The sequence below is a fragment of the Struthio camelus genome, chromosome 7 (genome assembly GCF_040807025.1).
Source record: "Struthio camelus isolate bStrCam1 chromosome 7, bStrCam1.hap1, whole genome shotgun sequence".
In the NCBI taxonomy this organism is placed as follows: domain Eukaryota; kingdom Metazoa; phylum Chordata; class Aves; order Struthioniformes; family Struthionidae; genus Struthio; species Struthio camelus.
The window spans coordinates 43,145,500-43,170,639 of NC_090948.1; the positions used below are offsets into that span (position 1 = coordinate 43,145,500).

General features: G+C 43.1%; 1 protein-coding gene across 25 annotated transcripts in view; it reads right to left on the reverse strand.

The window, feature by feature from the left end:
• Window positions 1–25,140, reverse strand: part of SGMS1 (sphingomyelin synthase 1) — a 99,274-nt gene that overhangs the window by 62,736 nt on the left and 11,398 nt on the right. For 7 of the 25 annotated variants that reach the window (XM_068951091.1, XM_068951080.1, XM_068951085.1 and 4 more), the window contains exons 1-2: window positions 15,510–24,607; window positions 7,240–7,358 (exon numbers count right to left, since the gene is read on the reverse strand). The gene's annotated coding sequence lies outside the window, so the exon portion shown is untranslated. Of the gene's footprint in view, window positions 1–3,833; window positions 3,949–4,251; window positions 4,372–7,239; window positions 7,359–10,229; window positions 10,374–15,509; window positions 24,608–25,140 lie in introns of those variants that run through there. The other 18 variants (XM_068951066.1, XM_068951074.1, XM_068951102.1 and 15 more) reach the window with 16 other exon arrangements.

The window sequence follows — 25,140 nt, forward strand, 5'->3', positions numbered from 1 at the left end:
AGCAGGGCGCGCACGGCATGACTGTGTCAGTGCGCCTCCGATTAGCAATCAAACAAACATGCAGAAAACTCTGAGAGCAAAAGGAATGCTGTCGTGCTAGAAACTGCACTGCAGTGGAGAAATACAAATAACGACCATCTCATCTGCTGTTCCCCTTTGCCTTCTTGCTCGGCAGTTCAGTGGGCAAACAGCGGTGCATTCAAGCCGTGAGGCTGAGCACACAAAATACACTTCCCCCTACACACAGCAATTAAATCACTTTCATATTGACTGCTTCAGCTCTGTAAAATATGAACTACAGTACTGTTCGAAACCGATACATAGCCTGAAACTTAGCCTAAAACTAAGTCCTACAGAATTTAGCCAGGTTACAGTCCCCAAAGTTTTAGTGCTTTATTCTTGTGCTATACGCCTGCATTTCATAATTTTAACAGAGCACTACAATTATTATAATTTGGTGAAGGAGCGATCTATCCCATTATATAATCTGTCTCCTGACCCAAGGTTTTGGGAAAATCTTGGGGGGACAGAAGGGGGTGGGCAGAAATTTGTGTTACTTCATGCACAAGTTGCAATTGTGTCATTAAATATCTCTGGGATACCGCATACAATTTATCTGGGCAGCCGTTCTAAAAATAGAGCAAGTCAACCCATTTTAAGAACCCAACTCAGCTCCACGATGTTACCACCTCACTAACAGGTCCAAAATCTAACTGGCAGGTGATACTTCAGAGCCAGCACTGATTTAAAGACAGTCCATAGACCTGCCCGTGGCACTAGTCCTTGAGTGAACGTGAACAGGGAGCTCATGCGTTGGCTTTGAGCAAGCTGACACGCTCACAAATCACAAGTGCAACCTCATGCTGAATATTGCTGGAGTATGAGGAAAATCCCTTAGAGAAATTCTGCAGCTATAACTAGCTATTTGCCTTATGTCCTTTGTAAAGAGGCTTTTAAACCGCCATGTACTGCTGTGATTAAGGAGCAGCTGGAGACAGGAAGAGACGTTCCCATATCTGCTGACAGGTAAGTTTATCTCAGCTTTACAGTAAGTATTTAATGATGAAAAAGCACAACAAGGATGCTGAAAGGCAACTGGCAGCTTGAGGACTACACAACAATTTTCAAATAATTTCTGTAATGTAGGGTAACGCTCATGATGACAACACTCACTGGGAATTTGATCATCTGTTCAGTGGTAGGTTCGGGGACTTTGAACAGGATCAGTAACAACCAAAGAGCAATGCAAAACTGGAGTCAGTGCCTTCACGTTCTTGGTTTTCAGCTGCCTTCCCTGAGAAACTTCACAAAAGACAAAAGCACAGAAAAAGCCATCAACAGGAGGAACAGCAAGCCCAGCGTTACGCTGACTTTTAGGAGACGCGCATGTTTTCCATGGTCACTGCTATGCCCAGACCTGCTCGTCTACCTCTGCCTTTTTTATGGTGCTCATTTCCACACCTGCTGATGGCTTCGTTTAAACGCTTTTCGTGCAGTGTTATTATTCTTGGAGCAGTAAGAGTTGACACACCAGTACTACGGAAGGGCTACCCAGTGCCGTTACACTGACGGATTCAGACCATAAAAATCTCTGGCCAGGGGCAGCCATCAAGCAGCTGTATCAGGCTGAGGAGGGCGCTGGCCTAATTTGGATCGATGACAACTTCCTCAAAACATCCAAAGTGACCTTGAAAGCGCAGTTAACATATCCTAAGAATAAGAGCAGCATTTGTGCAAAGCATGTCCTTTACCTCCTCCACCGCTCTCCCTTCAACACGTGCAGTATAAACCAGGGAGCTCCCAAGGCTATATTTACTTGAGCTTTCCAAGAAACTATTAGCAAAGCCTGGGAAATTTAGCAATGCATCAATGTCTGGAGACAGCTGAAATGAAGAGACCCACAACCCAGAGAAGGTCAGGGAGGAACCTAAAGGTAGGAGTATGCTGTAGACAGGAAAATATTTAAGTGTGCTTAGATTTAAGCTTGGACACACACATGATTTAACCATTTGGGACAGTCACAGAGGACTCTTGTGACGGAGCAGGCATCCTCGGTATGGACTATCAAATCCCTCAGCACTTTAATATCAAATAGTCTACCCATGCTTTGTTACATGTTTATCACCTTCAGGAAAAATATGTTAGACATAACATTTTGTCTTCCTAAGAACTACACCCAAGTCTCCTGTTGCAACAGTTGATGACAGCCTTTCAACTATTCATTAGACATGAAAAATAAATAAAGGGAGGCAGGGAGAACACAGGACAAAAAACCCAACCCTTTTGTTTTAACGCGTCTTCAAAAACGCAAATCTATGCAAACAGAGAAACACATTTAACAAATGAACTGAAAGAAAGCATGTTGTGCAAGAATTCCAGGAATTGTATCAGCTGTGGAATAACAAAGCTTCAAAACCATGGAGAAATTAAAAACAACTATGTCTATCATTGTTATTTGTCATAACAAACAAAGTAGTCAACACCAACAGTAGAGAGAGCTATTTAATACTGTCTAACTCAATGAGGGAGCAGTCTTTGGATACGTGTAATGACTGAAGTTGGGGGAAAACGGCCAATTAATAATATAACTTGCCAAGAAGCACAGAAGACAGGGGCATCGCCATCGGAGACGCAGAGTCTATGTCTCCTGGGTTACAGACCAAGAGGACGCGTAGATTCTTTAAATGCTTCAACATCACCCGAACGCAAGTTTTCTAAATGGCTTCTTTAAACCAGACAGAAACGCAGGGAAACCCCCTCAAACTCAAGAGGGGCTCAGCTTGCAGTCTTTACCTTTCTGATGCATTGCTAGAGAGCAAAACACGACTGCAGCACGGCAAGATGGCGTTTTCCTCGGGAAACCAAACAAACATCACGTTTGGAATGACTTCCAACACGACTTCCGCACAAAGCAGCGTTTCCACTAGGCTGTTAGTAACATAATAGCGGAAGCTGTAGCAGCATAGCTACAAAGCAGTGGCACACAGCAGCCCCAAGTTTAACATCAGCTGTCCTGCCTTCAAAGGAAGTGAAAAAAGTTGTGTTAAAAGGAAACCACTCCAAACCAAAAAAAAAAAAAAACAAAAAACCCAAACACCCTTGTGTTGTGCTTCTGATACAAAGCTGGATGGGAGGCCCATTTTCTCTTTAAATGCGGGTGAGAATTTGTGAGCGCACCCTTACGGGGAAATCCTATTACTTGGGCCTGTAAGCTATGAGTCAACCCCCGAGTAATTCGGGGAGAGCCCCCACGACAAAGGAGCAGTCATCTGCTAACTCAGCTCGGCTGACAGACAAATACCGAAAAGAAAGCTTTATTTTTTGGGTTAAGGATTAATCGCCAGGAGGTACGGCCTGTTTTCACAAACGGCAGTCGTTTCCTGCTCCTGCCACCCTCTCCCTTTTACCAAGGGACAGGGAGGCAGCTCCAGACCTGAGGGAATATGAACTGGGAGACAACAGAGAAACCACTGATAGCAACCTGCTTATGGATGCTTCACCTGTGAAGTCTTACGATACTCAGCTACCAAGAATCAGCCAAGCTATTTAATAAGCCGCAACGGCTAGGGAATCTGTAAGAGTCAAATCTGACCAATCCAGGACAAACTGAACACAGGGAATATATATTATCTGCTGCAAAATTCAATTGAATCTTCCACTTTGGATTAGTGCCCAAGATACTAAGCAATTGCTTCTCTCCTTGGACTCCTCGCTTCCCTCTGGGTACCCGACTGCTGTATCGGCTCAGGAGGAGGCAGCAGCAGCAGCGCCCACGGACTGGATTCACGTATTCCTAGGTACGGAGGAGTGCGTGGATTCACTCATCACCTTACCTTTTAAAAAACCTGCCGACTGTGTGTTTGGGCCTAAAGCAGCTACGTAGATGCTGCAACATCCCTTTGCCATTCCCACTTCTACAGGACGTTTTGTGTTATGTTTCGTACGTGCCTGGAAAAAACGGGGGGAGAAGGTAGCAGGAAGTCATTTTAATTACAGAAAATCTAATGTATAATCATAACCATATACAGCCTAACCAAAACCACCCCGTACTCATTGCAGGCCCCAGCTCTTTCAGCTGTTATTATATAATTGGCACCTCCTTTTTCTGAGTTTCACACAAAGGAAAGTTGAGAACGATCTCAAAACTTTCCCAGAGAGCGGGGATAAGACCAGCAGCAGGTCTGGCGGGTGGGCGGTGCTGTAAAACGTGCTGCCTGTGGTGCGCAGAGGATGAAGAAAGGCAACGCTTACACACAGTTTCCTGGGCTTTAACCTGCCACATCATCCCGTAACTCGGAGGCAACTTCATGATCAGTAACTGCTGGCAGTGAGGTAGCTACTTAAAAGTCAACTTTGCAACGAACTAATATCCTACAGAGGACACAAAAATACCACTACGTTTGAAGGCAGTTACATATATGATTAATAATTTTGCCAAAAGGTACTTTTACGTGGGCAACCCCCAGCAACCAGAGACAGCGCTTTTAATGGAGACTCTCTCTCACGCCTTTGACATTTCACTGGGTTTTTTCTCCTAAACTTCTGTTCTACCCAATTGTTGCCCATTAAAGTGGGAGATTTGATAACAGAAAATCTCAGGACCTGTTAAACTACTGAGTAGTCTGCAGTAGAAATTAATTTTAACCATTTTAAGCCCTTGCTGTATTCATACATATTTTTATTTCTCAACAAGCAATCTATGGGAAAATATTTTCAGAAAGATAGATTACACCCGGAGGCTCTGTTCCCACCGAGTTAAATTTCATAGGTACAAGCACACCTAGCAGTAATAGGTGGTACTAATACATTTAAGCACAAATTATCAAGAGATACAGAAATTTCGTTCCAGTCATAAACCACCGCTTTACGCTGCAACGTCTGCTTTAAACAGTTACTGTTATAGTCTCATTATACAGCAATCGGTGCGTTTGCTTTGCCCTCAGCCAAGAGGGCTGCCACGGTCAGAACCATTAAGCGGGACACAGAAGGAACCAAGAGTTTCTCTTTCAAAGACTCTGCAGTTTAAATTTATAAGAGAATTCAGCAAGCAGCTATATCAAGCAAGTACAGTGCCGAGCGGAAAGACGTGCATATTTATATAATGAAGGGCTATCTAGATTATTTTAAGGTTCCAGTTCTGCAAAGCTAACAAATGAGGAAAGGGATGTCTTCCCCCTCCCCCCCAAAAGCTAATACAGATGCAAAACGGTTAAGAAACACGACTGATTCACTTGATATTCCACTCTGTTAGACCTCTAGGTTTAAATAACAAGTAAAAATAAAAGTCACTCATGTGCTTTGTGACCCCACCAGTTTGGAACATACATTGCTATGTATTGGGACAACTACACAAAAAGTTCCTAGGTTCCAGATTTTTAGGTGTCTGCACATGATTTCTTAGCACAAGCCACATACACAACAGTATTTGATGTGAAACTTTTCTATTTAGCACAAAACAAAGAAAGCCTTGCCTCTGTTGCACTATAGGTTCAACCTATTAAATCTGCATTTAACTTTAAGTAATAGATTACTACATTATTCATAGCATCTGTGTATAAGGCCAAGAGGAAACAAAAGATGAATCAATACAGCGATAGGAGCTTCTGTTGCCTGGTAAAAGAGCGTCTTCCACTCTTAAAATTTATATAGTTGGAGGAAAAAAAAAAAAAAGGTTGGAATTTTTCAAGACCCTTTGATGAAAACACGACTAGGGTTGTTACGGTTTTGTCCGTAACAACTATCACATAGCTTCTCACTTCCAGAAGGTAGTAACTGCAAAATTAACCCCTGCCCGTAACGATACACCTTATGTGAGACACAAAGAAAACTATCAATTCTCTCCATTTCTGCAACATTGATCAAATGTTTACTCATAGTATTTTTCTCATTATTTCTGAAAACTGATCAGACTTCTTACAGTATCTCTGGAGGCACTATTAAACATCTTAATTGTACAACACTTGAGATTCAGAAGCATGAAGTATTGTGACATGTGCTTTACAAGGAAGAAAAAGGGAAATCGAGAAGGAGAGGGACTAATATAGACCTTTCTACAAAAAAGTTTGGTCAGGGAACCTATAGGAAGAATTACAGCTGCAAGTTGCTTTTCCGCTTTGTCCCCAACTGAGATTACTCCACAGAATTCAGTTCAGTCTCATCAATTTTCAAGAACATCTAGAGAAAAAGGAAGCAGCTTTTCCAGCTGAGAGCTGAGTGCACCAAAGATTTGTTTCATACGATATGCTCATCACTCAGGTTACGCTTTAAAAAACAAGTAACTGTTTTAAAACACATTCTTTCTCAAAATCTCTGCTCAATAGCTCTGCTTTCGTTTCCCAGTTCTTATGTCTCCTCCTCTAACTCTTAAATCAGTCATGGAGCTTTCCAGCATAGATCAAACCGAACAAAACCATTAAAGAAGCTTAAGAGATGCCTTTCAGCAACTCCTTGCACAGCTTCAAAGGATCATTGAAAGAAAAAAACATAACCACAACCAGCAAGAAAGAGCATGCACCCAATTTATTTTCTCTTTGCAGGTCATTCATCTATGTCAAAGACAGAACTGGGAACAGAAACCAGGTATTCCAACTGCCAGTTTGGTTGTCTACCCAATACATCATTCTGGTTTCAACGGCTAGAAGGGAAAAGATTTCCTTATAAGTAGTCTTTTTGGAGCAATTAACCAATCTACATCTTCTGAAGTTCTCCTCTCAGTTATCCTTAACTGGAAGGAGGGAACTGCTCTAACTGACGTTCAGTTGACTCTTCCTAAGATTATACAATTTACTACTGGAGTTTGCACAATTTTTTCTTGCATGAAGAGAGTGCCACGCTGGCAAAAGCAATGTCTGAGCTAACAGAAAATGGAGGGAATCATCATATTCTCTAGCATGCCATGTTTGTGACTGAAAGCTTCAATTAAAGAAAGCGGCCAGTACAGATGCCAAAACAAACAGTGCCATGCAGCTGTAGGACATTAAGTCAGATGTTTGCTACAAATATCCAAGTGAGGACCATTGACTGTTGTCAGTGTTGAACGCTGCCATTGGCACGCATTCAGGAAATCATGCAAGCAAGCAAAAATATCAATATCGGCAAGTACATGTTCAAAACAAGAATTTATCCAAGTTTGGGTCACATTCAATATCAGCTCACAGTCAACTTAAAAAGTACTGAAAAACAGGGCACTCGACTTTCATAGTACACGAATCTTTCAAAATGTAAAATTAATCTACTTACCTGAAATCGCTTTCCTACCCAGAGCACTCGGTTCATCAGGTTAGAAGCTCACTATGACTATGAGACTCAAAGCTCAGAAGACCTGCTGCTGGCTGCTTCTCAAGTAGTTATAAGAGTCACTATAAATTAAAAAAAAAAAAAAGTCATGTATTGAGAAGCACAGCAACTGGTCAGTTCCCCTATTAAATATCAGTTATTACAATGGGAAGGCAGAGTCAAGATCTACAAATAGCTGGAAGATGCAGTAAAGCACTGCACAGACTTGGAGAACTACTTTTTAAATACAGCACGTCGCAAAGGAATCTGAAATAGAAAATAAAGATCCCTGTCTCCAGACAAGGTCTGTTAGCAGCTTTCATCAGATCTGAACGGAGTCTGGGGTGCCTTCTCATCCCTTTTGTGCCATTCTGTGGAAAGCAGATCTGATGTTCCCTGCATGCACCAGCCTTCCTGCAGAAGCTGATCTTATGCAAACACTTGTTTCATCTGCAGCTAATTCCCAGCCCATGCTACGAAAGAGCAGTTTGGATGAGACTGTCACCACCAGAACACTTCATCCAGCTCAAGGTGGGAAACGAAGCCGCCAGGAGCAGGCCACTGATCAGGTGATTTGGTCCAGGAGCACTTGCTTGGGCCACAGAGCAGAAGCTGCTTACTCCCACCATCAGGGGCATCTCAGTATTTCCCCTCAAGCGCAGCAGAAATCCAACTTGCAGGCAGTTTCACCTATGTCTACGCAACTCCCACACTGGGACATAAACAACACGTAGGATCTTCTTAGGGCCATGTTTGCAGGTTTCCAAGACATGAACACAAACTGTACAAATCAATCCACTTTAAGGGTGGAAGCTCCTAGTGTGACTTTTGGTCTAGAGCCTTGAAAGACGACTCATAGAACTGCTTTGAAGGAAAAGAGCTACAGCTGCTCACACGGGAGGACACTCTTCAAGGCCATCAATAGTGATGGTTTTCACAAGCTTGGCTTTGAATACTGGGCTTGAATGCTGCACATTACAGCAGACTGTAGTGCAATTCACAGGAACACAACACCCAATTGCAGCAATTCCAACAGTTTCCAGAGCACGTTTTCTTTAACTAGAAGAGCGAGCAGGAAGGACAACTCTTGGGATACACATCCAGCAGTGTTAAGTGCCAAATGGAACACACACTCTAAAGAAGTCAGTCTCCAAATTCCTTCGAAGGGAGCTGATAAAGTCATCCAGGCTCTAAACTGGGCATCAAATGAGATAACAGGTTTTAATGGCAAATAAACAGATGCAAGGGAGTGAAGAAGGAGGGCTGAAAGTCTTCTCTGCTGGTTGTCAAGATGGTTGAGATCATTTACAATAGCAGAAGAACTTGCACTGAGGCAAAAATAAAATCTAAAACCTAAATGCACTCAATCAAAATCCTCAAGAGGCAGCACACTGGTAACAGGCTACTTTCTTCAAATCGCTCTGCTGTTACCAAACTTTTGCACAGCCATGAAACATTAACATCTGCAACAGTGGACAAACCACCCAAGACATGGCTGGGAAAAGAATACACTCCTCATCCAACCCTCCAGCTTTCAAGGTAGACCTAAAAAAAAGAGGGAGCGGTTCCCAAGAGAACCACCTCCCATTCGAACTCACTATGACTCCCCAGAGAGAGAGGCAGACAAAAAGGAAGGGTAAGGCCATCTCAAAGAAGCTTTCAGATAAGGAAAAACAGATGGTCTCCCCCTTCCAGTCACATTAGTTAGAAAATTGCAATTCATACATTTCCATTCAAATACCAGTGGGGAAAAAATTAAATTCTACCTGCTGAAGCAGAACCAAATCCAAATAACCTGCTGCCAAAAAGCAAACACTCTGCAGCACGCTAATTTCAAACCTCCTTCTACTTCAACTTCTTTTTCTTTACGCTCGCAATTACTTGGAAATTCATATTTGGATTTTACACCATGTTCTTGCCTCATCTTCAAGAATATTTCATTAAAGCGCTTCAGGGAAGATGACAGTCTTAACATCAGCCACTCAGCCCACCACACACCCACCAGCCCAGCCTCAGGTGGCAAGGACAAGACACAAGGATGCGCCGCCGGAATAATTCACTTTGTAACAGGCTGGAAGTGAAATGGCTTTTGTCCATCCCTGCAAAATGCTTCCGGATGGAGCGATCACCTACTTGCTGGCCATGTGGTTACCGAGTAGCAGTCCTGCTATCATGCCCAGTTTGGTGTATGAGCGTAGTAATAAGAGCGTAGAGCTAATGTTTACTAAATGTAAGACAAGTTACTCATCCCATGACACCCACTAGCACTTCTTCAGTGAAGAAGAAGGCCCCGTTTCCATGAGTAACGGCACTGCACTCATCTCATAACAACAGCCGCCCTCCAAATACATAATACTCTCTGCTCGCTCACTCAGCAGCCAAGTTTTATAAAGCCCAGAGTCACGCATCTGCTCAGAGTAGCATCAGCAAGAATCCCAACGAAGCCTCACACCAACCTGTTGTACCCTTCCTTGCATCTGGCCAGAGAGCTGCAAATTCTGCAGGCCTGCTCTTCTAGAAAAGATTAATCCCACCTCATCAAACAGACTGTACAGCAGAAATTGATGCTGAAACGTAACAGCACATTTTCAATGAGCAATTCATGAATCAGCAGGTGCTGCAGGGCGCCACAAACACGCCGCGGGTGCTTGATACTGTCCAGCTGTAGCCTCTCCATTTCAAATATAAAGCTATGTTTATCCTGTAAGAAAACCTCCTCTGCCACATACAGAATTATTGCTGAGCCAGCCGGAAAAAGCAGAAACAATTCACGCTGACAATTAACTTCATTTACCACTGAAGTTACACTGCTAACAGAACTGTCTGGGTAAGAGTTGATGGGAGTTCATCCCTATGTTTCCGTCTGCTTGAGGCACGCTCGGCACTTCATAGCATTTTTTGAAAAAATTACAACATTTTTCTATATACTTTTCAGGAAAAAAGGTCTATCTTACCTAAATTAATTGGCTTGTATGCCAGATCCCTCCATCCTCTACTCCTTCCCCCAGAGAAGTACTGTTCTCTCTTTTCCCAGTGATGGTTTCTGGTCTGTTGGGTTACAGGTGAGTAAGTTCAGAGCCCAGAATCCTAAAGCTACATTTTATTATCTTTACGGAAGCAGTTCAGTTTCTGGAGTTGCTAAGCAATAGCAAGTCGTAATGACATGAGAGAAGTCACTTCTATTTTAGCATATAACACGACAACATTCGACTCCGTGATAGCACTTGCTTTAATGTTCACAGTATTTCCTTAATGCAAAAGCATCAGCTAAGAAGCAATTTTGATGGTTGTGATGTTATGAAGATTAATTTCTGAAGTTACTTGCCAGTCTTGTTCTATTCACCAGAAGATAGTTAAGAACTAACAGGCATTTTCAAAAGCACCAAATAATGTCTCTTGCCTTTATCCTCAAGGTCACTCCAGATTGTAAAGTGCATCTCTAGCTTATTCACCATATATGCACCATTTTACAGTATCTGATCCAGCGTATTGCAACCAGCACAGCCCCCAGCTCAGGACAGGCTTAGAACTGAAGCTGCATCTGCAATCAATACATTTAAATAGATTATAGCTCACTGAAACCTACAGGATTTACAGAAAGGCCATATCAAGTCTTTCATTAACATTCAAGCATTTCTCAGGTGAATGCTACTATTCTTACTGTCAATGAAGAACTATAAAAAAAAACCAATTGCCCACATGATTTATGAGAATGAGGGCCCACACCTAAGTCTACTTGTCCCGTACATCAGCCGTGGCTGCAAAGTGCAGACATGAAGCTTTGGAGTTCGAGACTCCCCTCTCCCTCTTCTTCGTCCCACTTAACAAGCGTATGCAAGCAGCAGCGCCGCAAAAGGAGAAAGAGTGGGCTGTCTCCTTCCTTACTTATCCAATATAAACAGTAAGGATCAGGAATGTCTGCAAAGGCTGGATTAACCGGCTACCAACTGCTATTCAGAAAAGGCATCTCAATGATAAGAGCAGCATTTTCATTTTTATACTCCAGCATAGGAAGACAAGCGTGTTTCCACATTTCACTGGTATGTTTGCTTCTCCTTTGTTGCACGCACACTGAAGCACTCCTTAAAACATACAGGAGAAATTCAGCCTAAATAGATCAGTGCACAAGTTCACCAACCCACTAAGTTTTTGGATTAAAGAAGTCAAATTAATCATTTTAAAGACAACGTAAGGGACTTCTAAGTTGTCGTTTAAATCCTCCTCAGTCTACTCCTTGGACTCCTGGTGAGGCCTCACCTGGAGTACTGTGTCCAGTTCTGGGCTCCCCAGTACAAGAGAGACATGGCACTCCTGGAGAGAGTCCAGCGGAGGGCTACCAAGATGATTAGAGGGCTGGAGCATCTCTCCTATGAAGAAAGACTGCAAGAGCTGGGCCTGTTCAGCCTGGAGAAGAGAAGATTGAGAGGCGATCTCATCAACGTGTACAAGTATCTGAAGGGGGAGTGTCAAGAGGATGAGGCCAGCCTCTTCTCCGTGGTGCCCAGCGACAGGACAAGAGGCAATGGGCAGAAACTGAACCACAGGAAGTTCCATCTGAACCTGAGAAAAAACTTCTTCCCTGTGAGGGTAACAGAGCATTGGAACAGGTTGCCCAGAGAGGTGGTGGAGTCTCCTTCGCTGGAGATATTCAAAACCCGTCTGGATGTGATCCTGGGCAATATGCTCTAGGTGACCCTGCTTGAGCAGGGAGGTTGGACGAGATGATCTCCAGAGGTCCCTTCCAACCTAAACGATTCTGTGATTCTGTGATTCTGTGACATGGGAAGTCAGTAAAATTTGTGATGCAGTGCTTACACAGAAAACATTTCCAAAGACATGCTAATCACCGTACTATTTTGTGAATTGCTCCTTATCTACAGTTGTTTGCCTTTGCACTCTTTTTGCAGAACAATAAACCCATACAGCTAATCTTAATGTAGCATTCATTCCACAATAAAAGGGTATGTAAGAAAAGAAGAATCTTTATTTGCTTTATTAGTAGACAGATCTGCAGTGAAGGACCAGCTGATTAAAAAAAAAAATTTTGTTTAGCTTTTGCTTTTATACTTTAGGCTAAAGTTAAACCCTTTTAAGTTTTGCCTTTAATTGTAAAAGGTAATAGAAATATAAACAAACATTTTGGCTCTCGTATCCATTTTAGGAAGATTTACATGCAATTCCCACCCGCCCACACTGCATTTTAATCAGTACTCAATGGAGCAGCCCAGAAATATCCCTTTTACCTTTCCTGAACAGAAACAAGTTAGCAAAACAGCTAACAACACGCTGCCTGAAGGGCCTTCAAAGTACTGTAGAATTAGCTCTAATGTCCCCACGTCCTGAGCAAACTGCGTTATCAGGACTGACAGCAACATAATTAGGCGAGTTAGCAAAATCATTCCTTGGGTTACCTTGGTTTAGCTCTTAGCGTCCAAGTCCCCTGAACAGAGGGCTGTGAACAAAACCAAAGGCAGGAAGCTTAAAAGATTTCAGTGACAAGAAGAAAGATACTGTTTGCAACGGGCACGCTTTCTTCATTATTAAAGGCATTTTGCCCTTTTATGACGGCAGTATACAACTGCTCTCGGTCACGTGTCCCAAGATGCCTGTGTACCTACTGTGCTAGCCTGACTAAAGCCAACTAAAATCTCTGTTGTAATGAAAATCGAATAATTAATACCCCAACAAGTCTTCATTTACATTTTACGCTTTAAAAACGGCAAAATCGAAGGGTGCATGAGAATCAGTTAAGAAGTCACAATTTTGAGGCCCCTTACTAAATAATAGCAGATAGGCAATACCACAAAGGAGGAATTGGCTCCATGAAGAGTCAACCAGTTCCAAACACCTCTTTGACTATTGCCTGGATTTGTTTTTAGGTCCTGCCACACAAGATCTAAACCAGGACAGGATTATGCAACAAATAATGATCCCATTAACAGGAGAAGGTCCTTTCCGCCGCTCCCAACATAATCCTTCCTGCCTCTTCAGTCTCAAGCCTCCTCCCCACTTTCTTGCTGCTCACACCTTCCAAATAGCGCTTTCCAGGGCAGACTTCTCTCCACAAACCTGGCCACCATGTTATTATGAGTCTCCTCATCACTTAGGCCGCGAACTGCTCCACTAACTCTTGGAAATCTCTAAACTACATGAATAACAGGATGCCATGAAGTGACTTGGTGCGCGCTGATATTTTCACTTGTCCCGGCAGGGTGGGATGCTCAAAACTTACCAGATCAACCTGAAAATATTTGGACGATAGAAAAATAAGATTAGTTAATTCTAATAAAACAAGCTATTTACTAGGTTGGAAAACAGATAAATAATGAAACATCTCTAACTACCTCAGAATTCAGTAATTTTCGGGATATTCTCCATGCTTTATTCATATTGGATCTCTCTAGATAATTATCCCACGTTATAAAATCCAAGCTCTGATTATTTGGAGAGATCACATTTTGTGGATCAATATTTGGAAGAAAGTTTCCAACTACATACAGCTCCCACTTGCAGTCCCATCCAGCCTATGTAAATTACACGGACTTTATCGGAAAACTCAGCTTTGACAATCAACTCAAGGTACACCATCAAAACATCTTTTTGAATGACATGCCACCCGCTGCAACATTAGCTTCTGAAATGCATGCTCCTTGCTGACTAACAAACCTGTCTAGGGTTCCTTCAACTTGTGATCAGTAAACCTACTCAGAAACGGTCACATACCTCTCCCTGAAAAACGGCTAGGAAATTATAAACTTTCGCTGTAGTCCATGACCTTTTGTACAACATACCTTGTGAGCTCCTTAGACGACCATTTTAGCGATAAGGAATGCAGGGTACGACCGCAGTTACAGACCTTGCTGCCGCTCTTGGAAGAGACAATACCACAACCAGTTTACTGTGTTCCCTCGCTGACAATAACTACTGCAGATTATATTGGTTAATGTGAGCAACCATCCCTGTGTTTGGCATCTGATGCGGATCATTTTCCATTGATCAGTATCTGTTTCGCCTTTATGGGATGCGGGCCGAGACCATGACAAGCCTGGTCTGCTAAAGGCATCGAGCCAGAAATGGTTCGCCTTGACGCACAAACAGCTTCACAAACACTGTATTTAGATTAAATACACGACTTTACACCCAAAACCTTTCCTGTCAGGTTGCTCACTGACTCTGGAACAAACCACATCAGCTTACTCTTAGCTCTTCCCATTTTGCCGGTGTTTTTAAACAATAGGCCTTAAACATAATCCATCCTTGCAAGGGTCTTTAAAAAGTTGATGCAAAGTAGTGAAGTACCACCTTCCCCTCCATATACCAGAGGGACTAAATGTTTCTGCTGGACTTTGCCGGCAACACCTGCTTGCTATTCAGGATTTATTTACAAAGAGAGCAATCAGAATAACTGGTTTGGCAAAAGGAGCTGCACCCTTTATTGACTGGAGAGTTAAAGACTTATTTCTCATACTTAGATGTGTCAACTTTTAACCAGAGAACAATTACTATGAGCCTGATACTTAAATAATTGGACAATATAGTGCTTTCAGGATTGTGGTGATGATGGCAGGGCAAGAAGGGCAGGAGACTGACCGGGGTGGAAGCTGTTAAAGTTATGGACAGATCTCAAAGGGGGCACGGGCAGAGCAGAGAGAAGGCCATTTAGAGGCTGCAGAATCGGAAGAGGTTAAGTGAAGTAAGTGGGGCACAAAAACAGATCTCTGTTATGTGGTTTTCAGACTCCAGCAGGGTTAAGAGCTTTAGCTCACAGATTTGCTACTGGAACATGATCCTCTGCTGGTGGCTGAATGTCTCCTTTGTCAACTGCCCTGTGTCTCAGGTAGGCAGCAGTTAGCTCTGGCCTCACTGTTCCTCCGAGGACACTCAGTGCATTGCGTGAAGTACAGTAAAATTCACAAAGTACCAGTGAGGCAGAGAGGTCAGCAGACATTTAATAGGAGGGCAGGAGAGACGTGCTGGCAAGTTTTGCACTTATCACTCAAGCTTTGTATGTAAACTAATGAACAACCTGCTTCACAATGCACAGCAAGACCACCACCGCAGTGAAAAGAAAAAAAAAAATTCTCCACTCATTTGACAAATATAACAAAAAAGTGCCCAAGCATCTTTCCTTTACCTATTGCGGAAGTTAACTATCTATCTAACTAACTAACTTCAACTTGCTGACCAGGAAAACTTAATCAAAAAAAAAAAAATCAAAACAAAACAAAACAAACCTGTTAAATGGAAGTCACCAGTGACACATGAATCAATGGATCCTTTATCCCGAGCAGTTCCCATCCGCGGAGATCTATAGCTTAGAAAAAAAAAATCACTTAGGTATCTTTCTCGCAACCCCTTCGGGCTGAAGCCAATGCCTCTGAGATCAGTGGCTATTTTTTGCCGGGATTCCTCTCAGTGCTATATCAGGCACTAAATGAGTTTGGCATTTGCCTCTACTATTACTAACCTTGAATCCAGTTACCCCAAGCTTCAGTGCTGTTATTTCCACGCTGTCCCCCACGCAACAGAAAAATTTCACAACGGTCGTCCATCAGTTGAATCAAGGCGTAGGAGGAACTAAAGAGCGTGCCCTGGGATAAGGTTCCTTCTCTCTGAGAAATGTAACTATTTTCAGCTCCAGGAGTTTCCTGAGCCGGCACTCAGGGAACCTCTCATCCAAATAGTTTTCAACCTCCTCTTGATCCCACTTAAATTCTTTGTGTGCACAGCGTTATCTGGAAGGAGGGCCACCCGTCTGTCCCGGGGCAGCCACGTGCCATTCCCCTCTTGGGACTCTGCTGCCTGCTCCCTCCTGTCTTCCATCCAGACAAGGTGGGGGGGGGGAAAAAAAATCCCTTTTTTGTGGCCTTTTTTTTTTTTACACTGCTACTCTAATTTTTAAGTTGCCACAAGCTGTCAGCTTTCTCCCCCGTTTCTCTACAAAAGGAAGCCAGGTTACAACCACGGTTTGAGAACACTTAAGCCTTTCTTCCCCTCCGTAATAACACAAGGAGATGTTTCAGGGCCTTTCTTACCATGAAATAACAAATACCAGAAATGTGACTTTCCTCTGTAAGAAGAACTCTTCCAGGAATAGACTTCATCTGAAGAGGCCCCTCCTTTATTCCTAAGATATTGTACTAAGCTTTTCGAGTGTCAAAGACGGCAGAACAACTGATTTTTAGAGGAAGTTCCTTCATCCTTTCTTCCATGCGTCTAAAGTCTAGAACGAGAGGCACCAGCTCTGAAAAAGCAAAAGTATCTCAATATCCCCAAAAGCTGATCACCTTAGCCTCTAACGCTGCTAGCAAAAAGTTCAACAAATGGACAAGCACGCAGACTTCACAGGCCCTTCAGGATTTAAGCAGCCTACAGAATAAAAGGACAAAGCAGCAACATTGCCAACAGATTATAGAGCTGTTCATAGCACTGCCTGAGATGAAAAATGACAACGCTGCTTCAGGAGAATGCACATCTTGCTATCTCCAAGTACTTGGTGCTAAACCATCCTTGCCAGATTGCCTTACCAAATTCATTTCTGCTATCATTTCCAGGCTATACTTCTACAGTGGAACCTGCTAAAGCTGTTTTTGAGCCAGCACTCCTCAAGTTCATTTTGTAGGATAAATGTTCCTATTCGGTATACAGCAAGATGCAGTGACTATTTGGGGGAAAAAAATACAACTGCAAATTGTTTCAGAAAAAAAAAATCTGGTGACGGATCTCAGTAGTTCTTCATGAAATAACTGGTTTGGAATCTGATACTCTGATCAAAATTAACATTTAGAAATTACATGTTGCCCCACTGCCTCCCACTCGCAGCTCCTGACTGTGTTAGAGCTCCTTGTTCACACTGCAGCGCTCACAATGGCTGCATTCCAGTTTGAGGCTAAGGGTTGCCTGCAAGCAGTTTATAGAGTATGTGAAATGCTTTGTTTATCCAAAAATATTTTAGCTCCAAGAAACATTAAAGCAATACATAGATTTCAGCATTTGCACAGTAAAGAACTACAACTACAACTCCTACGGATACTGCCAGAAACTTTCTTCCTTTGGGCTTTATCGCTGTAAAGAACCATTTTGCAAAAGCAAAAGGACAGCAAAGCAAATGCAAAGCGTAGCGCTCTTAATATGCAAAATAAGGTTGTTATAGCAAGGGTGAGGACAAGCAGAAGACAAAGCTGAGGTGCCATCCCATTCTTGCTCACTTGGTTCAGAGAAGACCACATTGTATTAATCTGTAGGAAAAACTACGTGCTGCAGCAACGCAGAGCAAATCCTGCTCTACAGGATCTTTCCTAGTGAGTGGGCTAAAGAAGACAACCATAAAAGCAAAGGGAATTTCCCTGCAGTCTTGTTCCCAATTTAAATCACAATAGTGAAATCCAGCTAACCAGCAGATCCTCTACCAACACTGAAGTCTTACAACATTCATACCCACCTTAAAAATAAAGCTCTGCACAGAGCACGTTATCAGGGTCGTCCTTTGAAGAGTAGAGGAATTAACCACATAGGTCACACCAGAGACAAAAGCATGACGCTTGACAGCAGAAATTTTCAAACTTAACACTCAGTTCAGCACAACTTAATTTAAGTATCTATTAGAGGCTACAGAACGGGAGGACAGTGATATTAAGAATGTCACGGTTCAGAAGCAGCAAGAAAGAACCTCCATTTCCAGTTGAAAACTCTTCTTATTTAAAGACATGCGCTCCACATATTCGATTCCTGATCTCCGCTTTGGGATACGCGGAGCAGCAACAGCAGAAATCACATGAGGTGCCGCCTCTTGCTAAGGCCAGGATACCTACTTACAAAAAAAGAGACAGTAGTATTATCTCCAGCCTCACTACCCTGGTTCCTTTCTACTAATTGATTAATGCATTTATTCAGTATGACACAGCAACCTCCTGCTCATTCTCTCCTTATTTGGCTCCAGACTCTCCCTATCCCAGAGCCCCAGGTATATAATTTACTTGGGTTGTGGTCTCATTATTTGACTCTCTCAGGGAATTCCCCACCAAGGTGGTTCTACGCCACTTCGTTACTTCATGAGCAGTCTAATTAATCAATGAACTTATCTCAGGTTACATTCAAGATGTAGAACTAACCAAATATAGACAGAACAACAGTTAATCTCTTTAACTGCGATCTGGCAGATATGAAAATTCTTTTCTGCTCTTCGAGTAACTTCGTTATACGCAGGTTTGCCATAAAATAATACTACGTACTTGTATGCACTTGTACTTTTATGTTAAAATACATACTAGGAGATCCCACACAGCCTTAGAACAATGAAACTGCAAGTTTGACCAAAAATATACATGCTGAAAAATAAGCCCTACAGTTTGACAAGCCATTTCCTTGTAAGGTACCAAAAACTGCACGGACCTTTGTAATACGATCTTATCTCGCACTACGGCACTACATTCAAAACTAGAATTTGTCTATGTGGTCAGAGACCTCAAACAAACAGGAACTGCAATTAAGTGAAACCAAGACAATCCAATACATGAAAAGGACCAAAGAGATTAAGTCGGAGGAAGCTTTGTCAACTTGGTGCTTACCCTTCTCGAGGTTAACTTCAGCCTTACAACTCTACAGGGTAGTTCCTCAAAATGAGCCCTGTGTAACATCTAAATATAAGAAAACCAGACTACTAAGCTCAAGAATCTAAGCAAAAACTTGCAGGTTTATTATGGGTTCCTGACGATAACCCTGACACTAAGAAGAAGAAATTACCATATCTTTTATCTGAAAATGCAGCCTGGGTCAAAATTTACAATAACTTCAGTCTCGCTCTAAAAAGTCAAAGAGCGTATTATCGCTTAGCATTTAACAAGTCCAAGATCAAATCAAAACCACCACATAACAGGAAAACCAAACACACTGATCTGCCAGTTTTTTCTTACACCAGGGACAAAAACAGTTATGCAGCCATGTTAAGTGCCAAATTAGTTGGTTTGCTTAAATGCAGCACACAACCTGAAATCTTTAAAAATAAGAGATGACTCCTCCTTTTTTTTCCCCCTCCCTGCACAGATACAAGCCTTACAAACAGATTGGTGGAGAAAGTCTAACTCTGAAACAGGCATAAGGAGACTTATACGTTTCACCCATGTTGCAATAAGTTTCAAAAGCCTGTCAAACTAAGAGCCATAGAGAATTTAGTCTCTGCGGGAATCAGCGTAGCACAAAGAGCAATATGGAAAAGTTCCTTGTACTCTTGAAGATGCACATTAGTACTAACGCAGGCAGAGAGGCTGCAAAATAAAAGCAACCCTCAGACTTTGTGTCCATTCAAATTCTCCTGCTCAGGCTTCAAACACTTGTAAAGTGACCCAGGTATCCATTATCCATTTAGTCCAATTAAAGCGTCAGCCTAACCCAGATTGACTGAACAACCGTTGCCCGATGACCTGTGAGGCCTCGATTTTCATTAGTGATATTACAGTTCAGCATCACCTCCCCAGAGACCCTTCCAAGTTACACATCCGATGCCATCCTTCCTTCTGCAGGATCTATTCCCCTCAGGTTCAGAGATTCACAAGGGTTATGCTATCCCCATAGGAATTATAGCAACCTGCTGCATTCTTCGAACCCCCTTTTTTTAATTTGGGGTCCAAATTAATTGCAGGCCAGAGCGCAGATGCACATTAGCTCACATCCTGTAGTGTGATGAACTATCTGCATAGCTACGATGCTGACCAGTATAACGCCTCTCACGGTAGTGCAAGTGCTAGTGTTGAAATGTCACGCTATTTTGCGTCCTGTTCCTCTGCGTAACACATTTTAGCTTTAGGCTACAACATCTGACACAAGAAGAAAAGGAAGAAAGGGCATGGAAACAACAGCTGACATCAAACTTGGACACACCAAGAACGAGACGGTTTCATTTCGCGTTTAGTTAAATTAGTACACCTTCAATTCACATTCAGCATTTCTGGAGTCACGTTTGCAAGATTTATACTGTCACACTGATGTCACCGTCACGTGTGGCTTCCCCTCAGTCACAAGCTGCTGACAAAGAGCCTGTCACCATACTTACAAACTAGATCAAATGCCACTTTCTAAACTCTTGCATAATAGGGGAATAATACAATTAAACAAGCCGGATTGAGGATGAAAGAGGAAGACGTTGTGGCATTCAAGCACATAGATGCATATCCCGTCAGCGCTAAAAGCGACTTCTGAGCGCTGGTTCAGCAAGGGAAATCTATGAGAACTGAGAAGAAGCTAGAAAAGCTCTTTTATAACAGAAATTACAAGTGGGCCAAAGATAGTAGCAGAACTTCAGTTCTGGGGAGAATCTGAAGGTCAGAGGAAAAGAGACAAAGGTACAGGAGGATGCAACACACGATCAGATCTCCATTTTAAACTTACACGACTTTCATGTACACAAAGTCATCCTTCGTGACTGGCCTGGTATCTTCTTACATATGATGTTGTCCTGTGATTTGATGGACTTTTCTTCTCACGTCACTGCAGGTGTACATCACAGGGATGCATCAAAGCAAGAGCTCGGCACTTTCTGAAACACTTCACAGGATATTTGCTACCTACTCTCTCATGATATGCACGAGGGATTGAAAGGAACCGTGTCCTGTGACCAAGCTAAGGGTTCCCACCATCCTTCTCTGGCGCTGGCCCATGAAACACTAAGCATGTGCAGGGGCAAAGGGAGATGAGTATGAACAGAGCTATATAGCTAGAACTGGGCAGCAAGACCTGCATGGGGGTGAAAAAGAAGCCTGAGGAAGAAAAAGAAGAAAACTGGCCAACATCAAGCACTCATTTTCCTGAAGCAGGTTTTCTTGAGAGCTAATTTTGAGCTCAGACAGCTAGCTCGCATAGAGGGGATGCAGACCCAGAATGACAAGCAGAGCCTCTGACAGCCTGAAGCTCTGCTGCAATTCCTACCTCTTCTCTTTTACAGTGAACCTTTTTCTTTTTTTGAACTTACCAAATGCAGCTCACAAATCTCTCACACAGAGTAAAAGCTAGTGTGTTAAGTGAAACAAAAGTGAGACAGCATATCTGCTACTATATTAAAATTGTCTTCCATGATCCTTTTTGCTAACTCTTCTGGTGCAATAGTTATGAATGGGAGGTAGGAGGAAGCTAGAGACAGATCTGTTCATCAAAGCACCATCATATAGGTAATGACATAGTAATTCAATACATGCTCGATCTCCTGGAGTATTAAACTCCACAGATGGGTCTGTGATGGAGCTAGGTAATCAGCCTGAGGTGCAGCCTGCTCCTAAGTTTCACAAACCTTGCCTGTTTCTTGGGTCTCTGGAGGCAAAGCAAAGAGAGTTTTGCTGCCAGTTTGCTGGAAGTGGTTTATTCCCTTATGTCTGTAAAACATAACAGTTCAGCAGTAAGGTCTCTTGACAATATGCAGTGCTCAGAGGAGCCACAGACCTTGAACTCCCAAAGATGTTTTACTGTCATCGGTCACACATGCCAAACTTAGTAGAAACTCTTTTCTCCTGTGACGCTGCTTGCATCTCCTGGGAAGAGAGATTTGTGTATTCTTTCGTTGCAGTGACCAAAGGTGAGAGACCTACACACGTGCCTCCCCACTGAGGGCAATGAATTCAAGCTGGGTTTGCACTGGACAGCAATTCACTGCAAATAAAATGTAAAGATACAAGAAGATACCTGAGAGAACAGCCCAAGGAAGGGCACACAGAGGCTTTCAATAGTCCACAACGCATTGTACAAGCGGTTGACGGGCAACAGCTATTCTGCGTTTAAAATGAATATCCTTAGCCTAATGCCTGATAGTGACATCTTAGTAAGAGCGCTTCTGAAGTGGGCTTAACACACACGCGTTAACAAGAGGCAGATGACTTGCTGTGGCGGGGTCGGGGGGAACAGGGGAAGGTGGACAGCGGGCTTCTCTTCTGTCCACAAATAAACTAACTCAAGTTCACATGCAACAAATGCTAAGTACAGCTCAGCCCTAGGACAGTCCCTTTCCCCCTCCCGCCAAGATCCAAAACATCTAACCACAAAAGCTATTCCGACTCTCAAAGGTTCCTACGATTTGCAGCAGAAATTCATTTCATATCCCTTAGGGTTTTCTACCCTCTGTCTTGACCTAAAAACCATCAACTTGGAAAAAGAGTTTACTGGACCACACCCCCGCCACGTTTCAGTATCTGGTTTTTAATCTTGTTTCTTCTGCGTATTGGAAAGCGTCAGTGCACAGTTCCAGCATTCCTCCTGTGCAGTTAAGGGACAGTTACTTTGCAAACTGCAGGGAAACAACTCTTCTTTCTAAATTATTCATTTAGAAATTGCTTTAAAAAAAAAAAGTCTACTTTCAAAGTTTGGTTTTGAGAGCGCTAAATTTGTTAAGCATCCTTTAAGGCAAAACGAAGCCCTGCGGGACAGGAGAACCTATAGCGGCACTACCAAAACAACTGAGGAAAGATGCCCTTTAGAGGTTGTGCTCCTCAGAAAGTCAGCCTTCCAGAAGGAGACCACATTTCTGAGAAGCAAAATTCAATTCTAAGAACTGACACCCATGAAACCAACAAATATACACTTTGAATTCAAAAATATGAAGACTCTAGTTTAACTTCAACCATTTCCAAAGAAAAGCTGCACGAGAAAAGACTTGAAAGTCGTTTCACTCCTAAACCGCATCTATAGGGCTGACTAACACACAACTGCAGGACTAACACAGCAAGCTCAGATTCTGGATCGAAGAACTGTCCTGTTACCGTCTCACTGCCAAAGAAGCTAACATGAACAGTATTTTAAAAGCCTCAGGCCACAGAAGCCAGAAATATTAGCAGCCTATTTTTGACCTGCACGAGCACACCAACTTTACCTGTTTTTTAGGAATCCTGGTGCTACAGATGGGTCATGCTCATTTAGCACTTGCTCCTTGTTTCCCTGCTCGCTACGTTTCCCAGCTTCTCCCCTCCCTCAGACCTACTCTTCCTGCTATTTAATTTGTTATTCCTCATTATCTTGATGTTTTTACTATGTAACCTCAATGGGTTTTAAGTTTTGGTTCAAAGAAAACAGTTTTACTGTGTTCTTAGCGTTTTAACAAGGGCTACGTTCCTTTCTCCATCGGACAGTTTCTATGGTGAACTTTGTATCCAGTGACCAAAAGGTGGTTTTTGAAAGAAAAGTAACTTCCCTGAAGAAACTAAAGTATTGGATGGGGGATGAAAGGGGAAATTCCCCACTATGTTCTACTCGAATTAAAAATACTAATAGCTGGGAGTCTGAAAGCTAGCATTTACACAGATGTGAGGGATGAATAATCCTTGCCAAGCACGTTTTGTCAATAATTAAAACATTACCTTGGCTTTTACTTACTTCCCTTTTCGAGAGGCCATCTCTTATAATGACTGTATGCATCTGTTGAGTACTCAAGTTTTCCGTTAACTTAATAAATAACAAACAGCCTCTTCCAATTTTAACAGTTAATCAAATGGTTTAGGAAAGGCCCCAAAACATTAAATTGGCGGGGGGAGGGGGGAAGAGCGAGAGCGCGAGCTCCAGAAATACACTAACAAATTTCAGTTGAGCACAATAATATTTTCTTCTGAAAAACTGGAAAAAATGATCAGGAGCTACATCTTCCTCAAAGGGGAAAAGTGCTGTTGGGACTACAGGGAAAACCAGCGCTTGGGAGCAAGGACTCGGTGTCAGTAGAGAGGACCTAGACGCGCCCCCGCACACCCGTGACGTTTCTCCACGATGCCTTGTTCAAAACGGAGAACAGTAACATAATACCAAAAAGAGCACTGGTATCATAAACACTGAAATCGCTACATTAAACATAATCATATTTGCAAAGGGAAGTTTCTGCCCATTTCTGTTTCGAAGCCCAACGATAATAAACTACAGTCCTAGAGCAAAGAATTTGATTTTGAGTTGTCCTCTTTCAGTTCCCTATGTCAGTACAGAAATTTAAGAATCGGCAAGAACCAGTTCCTTTGAAATAGCAGTAGCACAACATATTCTCCTTTTAAGCAGTAGACACCTTCACTGCAGATTTTACAACTCAAGTTGATCTCTTAGATCTGCCAAAAGCATGTTTTTGGGATCCACCTCCCCCCAGACACAGGTCACAAAACTGGCTACACCTGGAAGTCAAGAGCAGCTGATTCTCCCCCAGAGGGATCTGTTCTGCTCCCCACCCCACCAAGATGCTATCTGCAGGTCTTCACCCTGGCCAAGGAACTGCTAATTCTCCTTAACTGCTGGAACGTGATCAACTCTTCTCAAGCCAGGGAGAGGAGGCAACAATCCTACACAGGCAGTAGTCGCAGCCAGTTCTCCCTCCCCTGCCCTGTGGGAACGAACGCTCATCCCGGACTCCAGCCTCCCACAGACACACAAGAGTCAAGAGCGGGGGGGGGGGGGGGGGGGAGAAATTCTTCAGCAAACCTCAACTATTCCCCATGCAGCACTGAGGCCCCCCCCACCCCTAGCACGTTTGTGCGTTGAACGAATCACTTCAACCGATGTGCTTGCACGGAGCGGATCCGCCGTACTTCTCAACGGCACCATCGCCCAAGACCGCCTCCCCTCCGCTGCTGGTAAACGGCACGGTTTCTGGGCCCGCCATCATCGGCGGCACCCTGCGCTCACGCTTGCCAAAGGGCGACGGCAAGCCCAAGCGGCTCGCCTCCCCTTGCCAAGGATTAAGCCCGCTTATTGAAGGTTGCGCTGTGTTACGTTTCCCGGGAAAAGCAGCTCTCCACAGGCCTTGCAACTTATCAGCTGCGATCCTGGAGGCGATTCTGGTTGCAAACGGCCACGTACGCGCCTCTCCCACGGAGCAAGCACAATACTGTGTCATATTGATCGGGGGGGGGGGGGGGTGGG